We start from the raw sequence: 12241 nt of genomic DNA, 5'->3' as shown, positions 1-12241 counted from the left end.
GTGACTGTGTGAATGCTGACCCGCTATGTTCAATTTAGTTATGAGTTTTGAATGCCTGTGAGTTTGGTGAAGTAAAAAACTGTACATACATATACATCTGTACCTGCACCCAGTGTTGTGGGCCATGTGAATGTGTTTGCTGCAAATGTGTAGCTGTGTGCATCTGTGGGCATATGAGCCTATGTATAGGTATAGCGTAGGTTTGTGCACTTATATACATGCAATTGCATATGCATGTTTTGTGGTTCACAAATACTACTTTATTGGGCAGGAAGTACAAATAGGGAAAATCTGCCACAAAACTAAAATGGAACAGATAAATTTGGGGCCAGGACCACAGCTAGTCATATCCCTGAAGAATGATAAGAGAAAATGGGGTAAGGTGTGCAATGTCTTCTATAAGTTTTTTATTGGGTTTTTAACCCTAGAAAGAAAATGTGCTTCCCAATAAAATGTCCCACTTTGATTTTTTTAAAGGAAAAAAGCCATATGTAACATGGAGGTGAAGTTGGTGTTTCTTGGGAGGGGTAATTAAATTAGTGAAATTTTCCTTTCCCCCTCTCAGAAATTTAAGTAATTTGAGATAGTTAATAATGACCAAAACAGCCATTCCAGGATTTGTTTATTTCTTTTATTACTCCAATAAGGGTTAAAAAAAGGTCTTTTCTCAAAGCAGGACCATGCAGATAGAAGATTAATGGGCTTTGGGCTTTGAGCTTAGGGAGAGTATGCTCCAATCACTTAACTCACCAAACCCACAATAAAACAAGAGCAGCTTTATCGCCACTTCCCCAGCTCTGTAATACAAGCTCAGACAGACAGGATGTTGTGCACAGGAGGTTCAGCAGAAGGAACCACGTATCCAGGTAGGGTAGTGTGGGGCAGGGAGGCAAGAGTCAGGAGCTTAGGCAGATGAAGGTGACAATCATGAATCAGGATGTGGACAGTTTTTTGAAGGAGAGCAGGGGACACATTTCAAGGATGGGGCTTTATACTGAGCCTTCTGCTTGGTTGAGACAAGGTCATCCTTGCAACACCTGCCCAGGGCCAGAGCTGATCACAGAGTATGGGAAGTCCTGAACCTGCATTTGGAGCAAGTCAGAACACCTGACTGGAGTGGGAGTGCAGAGGTAGGGAGGCCGTCAGTTCCTGACGATGCCTCCTCACTTACTAGGGGGTGACCTCATCCTTTCATTCAATTGAATGTGTAGGTGTATGCGTGTGTGTAGAATCCACTTCTAATATAATTGCTCATTTTTACCACTAGAGGGCTCTTTCACCAGATCAATCAGACTCAGGAGATTCAAAGCACTCTCCTTACAGTGAATGGTGGAGCCAGGCTCTTTATCTATGTTGGTTGATGATTCCTCTCTGATCCAACTTAACGTGGCAGGAGACTGTGAGGCATTCAAACAGCTTGAAACTGACATTTGATTTTTTATTAAGGATCCTTCTTTTTTTCTCATATATTGGACTTTTAGCTAGTGGAGTAGCTGGCAGTGTATCTCCTTTTTTTGTGTGTGCATCCTCTCATATATCAGAGTTACCCTCACCTCAGCAGGGGTCGGTGCCCCCTGAAAGTGGTTGTGTCACTTAGGAAGGAGTACTAACAGCTGATTCAATAAATGTTTCGCAAGTGCCTATTATGTGGAAGGCGTTCTGCTTAGCACTTTGGAGAATACAAAGATATGGTTCCTACCCGCCAAGAAGCCCAAAATAATAGGGGATATTTTGTTGGTACACTTTGCTGTAAATAGCAGAAACTTACTGCAGCTAGTAAAGAAGTTGGAGGATTTGGTATGAGGATATTATGGTTTCAAGGAACTTGAAGGCAAAGACAATCCTCAGCAAGGAGCTGAAACCAGAAAATAAAAACCATTAGGAGCCCTGACAATCACTCCATTTTTAATCGCTTCCTCTTTTCATAATTTTAGTTGAGAAAAATTGTTTTGCCTTCTCTACTCTTCAAGCCTCAAGATGGAAACTAGATTTTGAGATCTACTCATCTCTGTTCAAGGGATCCACTCAGACTAAACTGGGCATTTTTAGTCCTAATTCCAAATTTTCAGGAGAGACAAACTGATAGGCCTAGCTTGTGTCCTGTGCAACTTCATTTCTTGGCCCAATCAGCTGTGGTCACGGAGACAGGTTGTATAGTAGAAATATGACTATTAGGACCAGTTCCTGTGAGTTGGAGAAGGGAAAATGGTTCTCAGAGTGAGAAGAATTTCTATGACCCCTCAAAAGACTACTACAAAAAAGTTGGTATGATTCATGCTCCGAGCCACTGCAGTGATGACCATGGGTTCAGCAGGAAAACATGGTCATGGATGAGAAGACAACATGGCAGGGTTTGGGGGACCCCAAAGATGTTGGAGCCCTCCGTGGTACCAAAGCAGCCACACCTTTTGTCTCTGCCTTTCTTTCAAGGGACATAGGGTCACAGAGAAAACCTTTTCTGAACTCATCTGAGGGAAAGGTACTCCCAGGGGTATAAGTCAAGGAGATGGTGAAAGCCATGCCTGACGTGTTGGCATTCCCCCTTGATGTCTTCACATAATCTAGCGATTAGTTACATCAGAATCAACTTACAGAAGAAGTACAGCAAATGAAATATGGTTATAAAACAGACGATAGAAGTTGGATGCTGGGAAGAGGGAAGGAATGGCAGGAATGTAACATCCTGATATTACAAAGACAACAGCAAGATGTACTCTCTGCAGCGGAAGAGAGGAGAGCGAGTGGTCGGAGTATGTTGTTGAAAGTCACATAGATAACAGACAGAGGACCCGAAAATATTCTACAACTGTATTTGAAGTGAAGTAAGTTAAACTAAGACAGAAATGGGTAACTATGGTTACACTTTGGAAGAAAACTGGAGTGGGACCGGGACAGCTGCTTTTTGTTACATGCCTTTGATCTTATTTGATTTTTTAAAAATCTTGTGCATGTATACTTTGACAAATGTTTAAAGTCAATTAAAAAATAAATGAAGTAGCATACCATTAGTCCATCTCTCTGAGACACCCCTTGCTTTATCAGCATAGAAGTGCCAGGTGCTTCCTGTGACTCATCCTTGTGCCTGGAATGCTCTTCCCTTGAGATATCCTTCTTCTTAAAAAAACAGTTATTTTGAAATAATCTTGAATTTACATTAAAGTTGCTGCTGCCAGATGTTCTCATGGTTCAATCCCTCACTTCATTCATATCTCAGCTCAAATATCACCTTCTCAGAAAATCCTTCTTTAACTGCTCTAAAATAACATCCTGTACTTCTCTGTCCTCTCACTCTGCTTTGCTTTTCTCCATAGTATTTACCAATATCTGATTATCCTGTGCATATATGCACAGATGTACATATGTATGTGTATATGTTTTTGTGTTTGCTGTCATCGCCCCAACTAGAGCAAAATAATTCCATGAGGACAGGTGCTTCATCTTGTTCACATCTAAATTATAAGGCCCTGGAACAGAGCCCAAGATAGAGCAGGTACTCAATTAGCATTTGATTAATCAATTAATTGTATAAATAATAATTTTGTTTCATATACTGCAATAGGCACTGGTGAGTCAATGATAAGCAAGAAAGACATTGCTTTTGATCACTTGGAACTCAGTCTGATGAACAGGACATAAATAATTGAACAAATAAGAACAATTATAGAAAATGCTGCTGGCACCCCACAGATGCTGAGATCCTCCTTACTGGCTAGATGCATCTGTACCCCAAGTCTCAATCTCCCCACTTTCTCTGCCTGCCCTTAGCTGCCCCTTATTGGGAGAATTGCTCTCAGTTGATAGGAGCTGCCGCATCCAAGGGACTCCCAGTTCCCCCACCCAGGGGCAACCTGCAGTCAAAGAGTGGCTGATACAGGGGTATGAAAGGCAGCCCTCTTGCCAGAAGCAGGGATGACTTTGTGGTGCAGTTTATGCTCCAGAGTCCTCCATGGATCAGGACAAGGCTAGACTTTACCTGGGACCACATCCTTGTGTGACTTTGTCCCCTTACCCTGTGGTTCTCAAACTTTAGTGTGCATTACTTAAGGCTGGTTAAACAATAGATTACTGGGTTCCACCCCCAGAGTTTCTAGGGGTGGAGCTTTCATTTCTAGCAAGTTCCCAGGTGATGCTAAAACTTCTCCACTGAGAAATGAAAAATAGAGAACCACTGCCGTTCTTTATGATGTTTCCCATACTCCTGTACAGGTTTTTCGTAAAGACCACTCCTATAAGTTATGTGCATTTGAATCCCTGCCTCAGGCTCTCCTTCTAGGGAACTCTACCTAGACAACAAGGAGGACTGGTAAGCACTCTGCTAGGGGAAGTGCAGGTCACGGACAGTTAATATTATTGAGGGTCATGGAAGAAGGCTTCATGGAGAAAGTTCCATTTAAACCAAACCCTAAGGATGATTGAAGAGCAAGAGAAACTGTGTTACAAGGGAGCTGGACTAGCTCATGTTGAAGGCCCTGGTGCATGATGAGTTTGAAGGAATGAAAGAAGGTTAGAAAAGCTGGATGTAATGTGGGGTTAGTGTGGCAGACTCTTCATGCTAGAATATTATGTACATACAGATAAGAAGTCATGAATGCTCTTCTAGAAAATATTTGAAGCCTATTGGCTCTTTGAAGGAACTGTACTGCCAAGTAATTTCCAAGCTTGATATTTAGCAACCTGTGAATATTAAATCTCTAAACAGGTAAGCTCTTAAAAGATCCTTGAGCCCAATAAGAAGTTTGTCCTCCCCAATCCCAGGGGAGGGAGTCCAGAGAGGGAGATGGACAAAGGAGAATTTTCCAGAGGTCAGATAGAAGGGTGATGGAAAGCAATGAATATGGTAGTTCCTCTTTGCTAGCCAGGAAACTTCTTCCATTCTCAAGAAAGAGAAGTTTTGTTATTCTTGCTCAGTTGGATTTGATAATTTTTATGGACCTGTGAATATTGTGTGTACTTTGAGTCTCTGCATTTAAAATGAGCTGTTTTTAAAAGGATTGGTTTTCTGGTTCCCACCTGCACTATTGAATAATGGATGTACTGGTAGCAGGTAAGTTGTCTTTTAGTTTAGACCAAAAGGAGACACACCCAGACCTGCCGAAGAGGGCTGCACATGGCCCGGAAACCCCACTCTGAGTGAGTGAGTCCTTGATGGTCTTCTTTGGGAAAAAGTGGATGTGTTCTATGCACAGAAAGACATTTTCTGGTGAAAGCATGGGCTGTTGCAGAGACTGCTAATTGCTTATCTAATAGCCTTTCTTCGTTTTTTTTTTTTCTTTCAAAATCTCAGATGGCATTCTCCCATCTCACTCTCCCGAAGGAAGAGAAGGGTAATCGTCAATGGCAAATGACAGCTGCAGAATCATCTTCAAGGGCAGCTTCATGCTCGGGAGAGAAGCTGTGCCTCCTCCTATGGTTTCAGGGGCTCTGCACCTTCAGAGAAACTTCTCCAGGAACCAACTACAGAGACATGCTGAATGTGTAGTCTTTTCCTTTCTTCTTCTTCTTCATTTTCTTTTAACTAATAAAACCCCAGTTGTGGTTGGGAATGCCCTTTGTCTAGTTGAAAGAAAATTACATTTTTTTCAGTCTTTCTTGAAGGGAAAGGTGGCCCTGTGACAAATCCTAACCAATACATGTAATGGAAAGTTGTTTTGTGGACAATAGCTAAAGGCAGGAACAACTCAGGTGTCCATCAACGGATGAATGGATAAATATGTGTCATATGCATACAATGGAATATTATTCAGACTTAAAAAGGAAGGAAATTCTCATACATGCTACAACATGGGTGAACCTTGAAGACATTATGCTGAGTGAAATAAACCAGACACAGAATGACAACATTGTGTGATTCCTCTTAAATGAGGCACCTGGAATAGGCAAATGCATAGCAAAAGAAAGTAGGTTAGAGATTATCAGGGGTTAGAAGGGGAGGGAGAATGGGGATTTATTGCTTAAAAGTTAAGAAGTGGTTTGGTTTGATGAAAGTTTTAGAAATAGGTAGTGATGATGGTCACATAACATTACAATCAATGCCACTAAATTGTACACTTAAAAACAATTGTTCCTGCCTGGAACTAGAACTCAGCACTGGAGGTTGATCAGCCTTCTTGTTACCATAAGGTGATAAGCACATGTTTAAGTAAAATAAAATTGAAGAAGTGTGGGTCTCTAATAGCATTACTGAACCACCATCCCAGGCCAGAACTGCTTATCTCTAAAATTCTTCTTACAGGACAAAAATTAACTCAACTTATTTCACCCTTTCTCAAGTTTCAGATGAACATAAATCCCAATTTATACAAAGAGAAGTGAAATTAGAGAGGTAGTTTATTGGTCATGAAGCCTCTAGTCACAGTTGACAGAAACCCAACTCAAAGCATTCAAAACAAAAGCAATCTCATTCAGTGCCTCTGACGTGAAAGGGTAAAGGTCAACATGCTCTTGAGTGCCTGGATCTGGGATTGCTTCTCCATCTCATCCATGTCTCCCTCTGCACTGGCTCTGCTCTCAACCGGCCTCACTCCTTAAGTATCAAGAACTAGCTTGCATCCTACCAGCTGAGCAAACCTAGAAGAGGACATTTCTCCATCAACAGTTACAGGAAATGTCTTGGGGCTGCTTTCTCTTTGACCCATTTTGTTCATACTGGCCTGAATCAGTCACGGTGGCCAGGAAATGGGATTCATTGGCTGTAGTTCTGACTATTTTTCTGTCCCTGGACACAGAGGGGAAAGGTCAGCCTCACTTTAATCCATGTGTACTGAGAGTGATTCTTTGGAGGAAAATGAGGGCACTGTTGTCTGAAGAAGGAAGACTGGATAATGAGAAGGAAAAACTAACAGATGTTCACTATGCAGTACAGATATGTAGATGCCAGATCACGCAGGTTTTTCAGCCTTCTTAGATCATTCAGTCAATATCTGTTGAGACCCACTTGTTTGCTATGCCCTGATATAGGTCCTGAGGATACAGCAGTGAGCAACACAGACTCCCAGCCCATGAGGCACTTACATTCGAGGTGAGGCAGACAGCCAGTGAACAGCCAAACAAACAAAAAATACAGGGAGTGACAACTGCTGTGAGGAGAATAAAATCCGGTAATGTGATAGGATCTGACGGCTGCTGGCAGTGAAAGGACGGTCTCTGATGGTGTGGCCAGGGATGGCATTCTGAGGAGGTGGCTTTGAAGAGAGAGGAGTCGGCCCTAAGAGGATCTAGAGAGAGGGTCCCCAGCAGAAGTTCCACCAGTGCAGAAGCCCTGAAGTGAGAATGCACATGGCTTGTTGAAAGACAGAAAGCACAGTGGGGTGGGACTTTCATGAACAAGAGGAAAAATCATAGCAAATGAGGTCAGTAAGGTGGGCTGGGGTCAGATTATATAGATCAGGGGCCAAGGTTAACAGTTTGGATATTCTTTTTTTTTTTTTTCTGAATATAATTTAATCTTTCTTCAAAGATTTATAAGGTGCTGGCATTTATCTTTTTTTATTAAGGTATCATTGATATACACTCTTATGAAGCTTTCACAGGAAAAATAATGTGATTACTACACCCCCATACCCCGCTGCAGTCACTGTCCATCGGTGTAGTAAGATGCCACAGAGTCCCTACTTGTCTTCTCTGTGCTACACTGTCCTGTCTTCCCCGTGACCCCACACACACCATGTGTACTAATCATGATACTTTTGAATCCCCTTCTCCCTCCCTCCCCACCCACCCTCCCCTCCCCCTCCCCTTTGGTAACCGCTAGTCCCTTCTTGGAGTCTCTGAGTCTGCTGCTATTTTGTTCCTTCAGTTTTGTTTCTTTGTTATACTTCACAAATGAAGTGAATCATTTGGTACTTGCCTTTCTTTGCCTGACCTATTCCACTGAGCATAATACCCTCCAGCTCCATCCATGCTGTTGCAAATGGTAGGATTTGTTTCTTTCCTATGGCTGAATAGTATTCCATTGTGTATATGTACCATGTCTTCTTTATCCATTCACCTGACAGTCTGGATATTCTTCAACAATGTAAAGCCATTGCACAGTTTTAAGCAGGGGAGTAACATGATCTGATCTATATTTTGGAAATTTCACTCTAGCCACTGAATAGACAGCACCTTTGGGGGCACGAGTGAAGCCTGGACATGAATTAGGAGGCTGATGCATTCACTCAGGCTAGAGAGATTAGCGTCTTGGACAAGGGTTGTTAAGGACTACAACTTTTTTCTGAGGGAGTTGGGGCATGTGGATAGCTTTTAGCAGGGAGTGATGTGATCAGATTTGAGTTTTTCTTTCTCTTTTGCTTTTTCCTCCCTCCCTCTTTCTTGGTACATCAGATCCCTGGCTCTGCTCTGTGGAATAGAAATTCAGCAGAGCCCCAGAAGATGACAAGAATACAGCAGACCCCTTTGGCTCCAAGTTTCCCCAGGGCAATTGCCCCTTTCCCCACCTGCTGCGTCAAGGTATGTGGGAGGGGTGGGGGCACTGGCCTTTCTCCAAAACCTGACTAAGGAAATGAGATTCAGAGTAGAGACTCCCAAACATTGTCCTAGACACATTTTGCCAGGAGAACTCAGAGAAAGAGCCTTTGTCTTCTATAATCCAGAACAGATTGTGGGGGCAGACACTTTAATCTACAGAAGCAAAAACACTGTGCACAGCAGAAAGTATTAGTGAGTATGGGATTTAGAGTCAGTGAAATCTGGATTCAAGTCCTGATTGCATCACTTGCTGTGTGACCTTGAGAAAATTACTTAACCCTCTGTGCCATTCCTTCTTCATAAAGAAAATAATAGGACCTATCTTTTTGGTCAATAGCACTCCCTACTGTATAACAAATATTACATATTATAATACACCTAAGAGCTCAACACAGTGCTTGGCACGTATGAGGTGCTCAATAAATGTCAGCTGCAGCTATAAATGAAAACAGTGATGCAGAGGAGTCAGCTTTCTTAATGAGATTAGTTTTAATCTGTCACCTTCAGAACAACAAACAGCTGACTGTTATGTGGTTAAGCCCTTTCGGTGAGACTTCTGCACCAGGAAGAAAATGGCCCAAGGGGCAGAGATTCAAAACGTGTTTTTATTGAGAGATAAGATAAACACCTCAAAAGACAACTAAGAAGCTTAAAACCCCTTTGGAAACTTCCCTAAAATCAGTGGAACAGGATGTGGTGTAGGGCTTTTCCTGTTGTCTTGGAGTATTGGCCAAAGCTCCAAGACTGAAAACAATAAGCATGAAACATTCCCACAACCAGAGCCAGATTCCTGCCAGGTGACTCCCCAGGCTCATGGAGAGATGGCCAGACAGGTCCTACAGTCCTCCTTCCAGTGACTCCTTTCCAGACCATATGGACTGAAGACCAGGGGTCAGTGAGGGGAGGGACATAATGAGTTGAGGGGATGAGGGAGGGAGGTGCTTTGGCTCTTTTTGCCCCATCCCCTTGGTGGAGGAGGGGGTAATTTCCCCATGGAGCCAAGTCCAATCAGCTCATAGGAGGGGTTAGGAGCCTGCAGGAGGGGAGGCTGACACCTCACTCCCAGGCTGTTGCTTGCTGAGCTGTGGAGGTGCTAGGCTGGCACCTGGAATAAAGGTGAGCAGCTGCAGAGCCCGGGGGGAGCACTTGGGAGTCTCCGACAGTGTTGAACGGTGTTTGGAGCACCTGTGAACACAGGAGCATAGAGACTGGTGCCTGGTTCCAGCCTGGATAACTGCAAGGGCCAGAGGCTGGCTGGAGTAGATCACCACTATGGGGTGAGGAGAGAGGGCATCAGGAGGGCTGCCTGCGCTCCCAGGATTGCAAGCTCAGGGCACTGAGTACTCCACAGTTACTGAGGAGAGTAACTGAGCTCGGACTCTCTCCATGGGACCATCCACAGGAGAGAGCAGCATTTGGGTGCCAGCAATGCAGAAAACATCAGCAGCTATAAGAGAACCATCAAAGTAAGAAGACCTTTCCCTCTTACCTTCTCCCCAACCATCCCTTCCCTCTCAGTAGCCTCAGAGGAGGCAGCAATAGGAGGAGGAGGGAAGCAGAGAGAGACACCCAACCTCTTCCCTCTCCCACTGTGGAGGTTGGGCTTTTGAATGACCACAATTAAGTCCTGATTACAAAAATAAAGTTCTTAACATTGAAATTGACCAGAGGACCCTGAATTCTTCCCACTGTTTATTTTTACCATCTTAGAACATAAAGTTCCATTGAGGCAGGGAATTTTTCTGTTTTAATCACTATGCTCTCCCCATACTTAACATAGCACACAGCATACAGTAGTTACTTGACAAAATACTTGTTGAATAAATGAACGAATGCATGCCTTTTTTCATAGTCCAGCCTTCCTTTACCGTAACCTGCCAACATTTAGTTGGAAAGCAACATCTGCCTCCCTCAACGAAACGTACCTGCCTCAGTTTACTGCAGTCCGCAGCCCTCTCTGTCACTAAGTCATCTGCCTGCCTCCAGGGAGATCCCTGGTTTAGAACAAAACAGAGATGTGGACGTACAGATTCTGCCAACTCCCATCAATTTGTCCAAACTATGATGACATCCCGGAACCGCTTGTGCCCACTGTCATTCTTGGACTAATTTTTAAGTTTTCCTTATGGTTTTATATCTTACTCAGATCCGTTCATTCTTCTTTTGGAATCAGTTTTGTGGCCCTATATGTTTTCCTATAGTATAACCTATTTTGTCAAAATTTTCTAATTTTCTAATCAGTATGAAGTTATGCATACTCATTTTTTATACTTTAAATTTATTTTCCTTAACTATAAATCTGAATTCTCTTATTTTTAGTGGTGACTTGTCTCTCTTCCTTTCCTTGATTAAAGATGTGTTTCATTTTTATTGACCCTGAATACCCACCAAAGATCCACTTTTGAATTTTCATTCATATCATACTGAGTATAAATATTTCAAAGCTTCAAATATATGGATGGCAGCCTTCCATAATTGCCAGCATAGATACAGCTTTACCCAAGTCTTTACAAAATTTAAAAAAATTATATATGCATATATATAAATATAGTGTGTGTGCATGAATATGTGTGTGTGTATATATATATGTAGTATATATATATATACTTTTTAAAATTTTTTATTAAGGTATTTATTGATATACACTCTTATGAAGGTTTCACATGAAAAAACAATGTGGTTACTACATTTACCCATATTAACAAGTCCCCACCCATACCCCAATGCAGTCACTGTTCATCAGAGCAGCAAGATGCCACAGATCCACTATGTCCCTTCTCTGTGATACACTGTTCTCCTCGTGATCCCCCACACCATGTGTACTAAACATAATACCCCTCAGTCCCCTTTTCCCTCCCTCCCCACCTGCCCTCCCACACCTCTCCCCTTTGGTAACCACTAGTTCCTTCTTGGAGTCTCTGAGTCTGCTGCTATTTTGTTCCTTCAGTTTTGCTTTGTTGTTATACTCCACACATGAGGGAAATCATTTGGCACTTGTCTTTCTCCGCCTGGCTTATTTCCCTGAGCATAATACCCTCTAGCTCCATCCATGTTGTTGCAAATGGTAGGATTTGTTTCTTTCTTACGGCTGAATAGTATTCCATTGTATATATGTACCACATCTTCTTTATCCATTCATCTACTGATGGACACTTAGGTTGCTTCCATATCTTGGCTATTGTAAAAAGTGCTGTGATAAACATAGGGGTGCATGTGTCTTTTTGAATCTGAGAAGTTGTATTCTTTGGGTAAATTCCAAGGAGTGAGATTCCTGAGTCAAATGGTATTTCTATTTTTAGTTTTTTGAGGAACCTCCATATTGCTTTCTACAATGGTTGAACTAGCTTACATTCCCACCAGCAGTGTAGGAGGGTTCCGCTTTCTACGCATCTTCACCAGCATTTGTTGTTCTTAGTCTTTTGGATGCTGGCGATCCTTACTGGTGTGAGGTGATACCTCATTGTGGTTTTAATTTGCATTTCCCTGATTATTAGTGATGTGGAGCATCTTTTCATGTGTCTGTTGGCCACCTGAATTTCTTCTTTGGAGAACTGTCTCTTCATATCTTCTGCCCGTTTGTTAATTGGGTTATTTGCTTTTTGGGTGTTGAGGCGTGTAAGTTCTTTAAGTATATATATATATTTTTAAATAGGGGAATCTGAGAGAAAGGATGAGCAGGTAAATATTAAATACTTGTGTTCAAGCTGCCTTCCTCCCCAGAACTTTGTCTAGATTGTTTATTAGTTTTAATTAACTTTTCAATTACTTTATACTC

General features: G+C 42.3%; 1 non-coding gene across 1 annotated transcript; it reads right to left on the bottom strand.

Annotated features, from left to right (window-relative positions):
• Positions 1 to 5280: 5280 nt before the first annotated feature.
• Positions 5281 to 5488, bottom strand: LOC118928192 (small nucleolar RNA U3). The gene has a single exon (XR_005031139.2). It is a non-coding gene; the product is annotated as a small nucleolar RNA U3 (small nucleolar RNA).
• Between the last annotated feature and the right edge of the window lie 6753 nt (positions 5489 to 12241).

This window comes from Manis pentadactyla, chromosome 10 (assembly GCF_030020395.1).
Source record: "Manis pentadactyla isolate mManPen7 chromosome 10, mManPen7.hap1, whole genome shotgun sequence".
NCBI classification, from domain to species: Eukaryota; Metazoa; Chordata; class Mammalia; order Pholidota; family Manidae; genus Manis; species Manis pentadactyla.
This window is presented reverse-complemented; position numbering and strand designations above follow the sequence as displayed.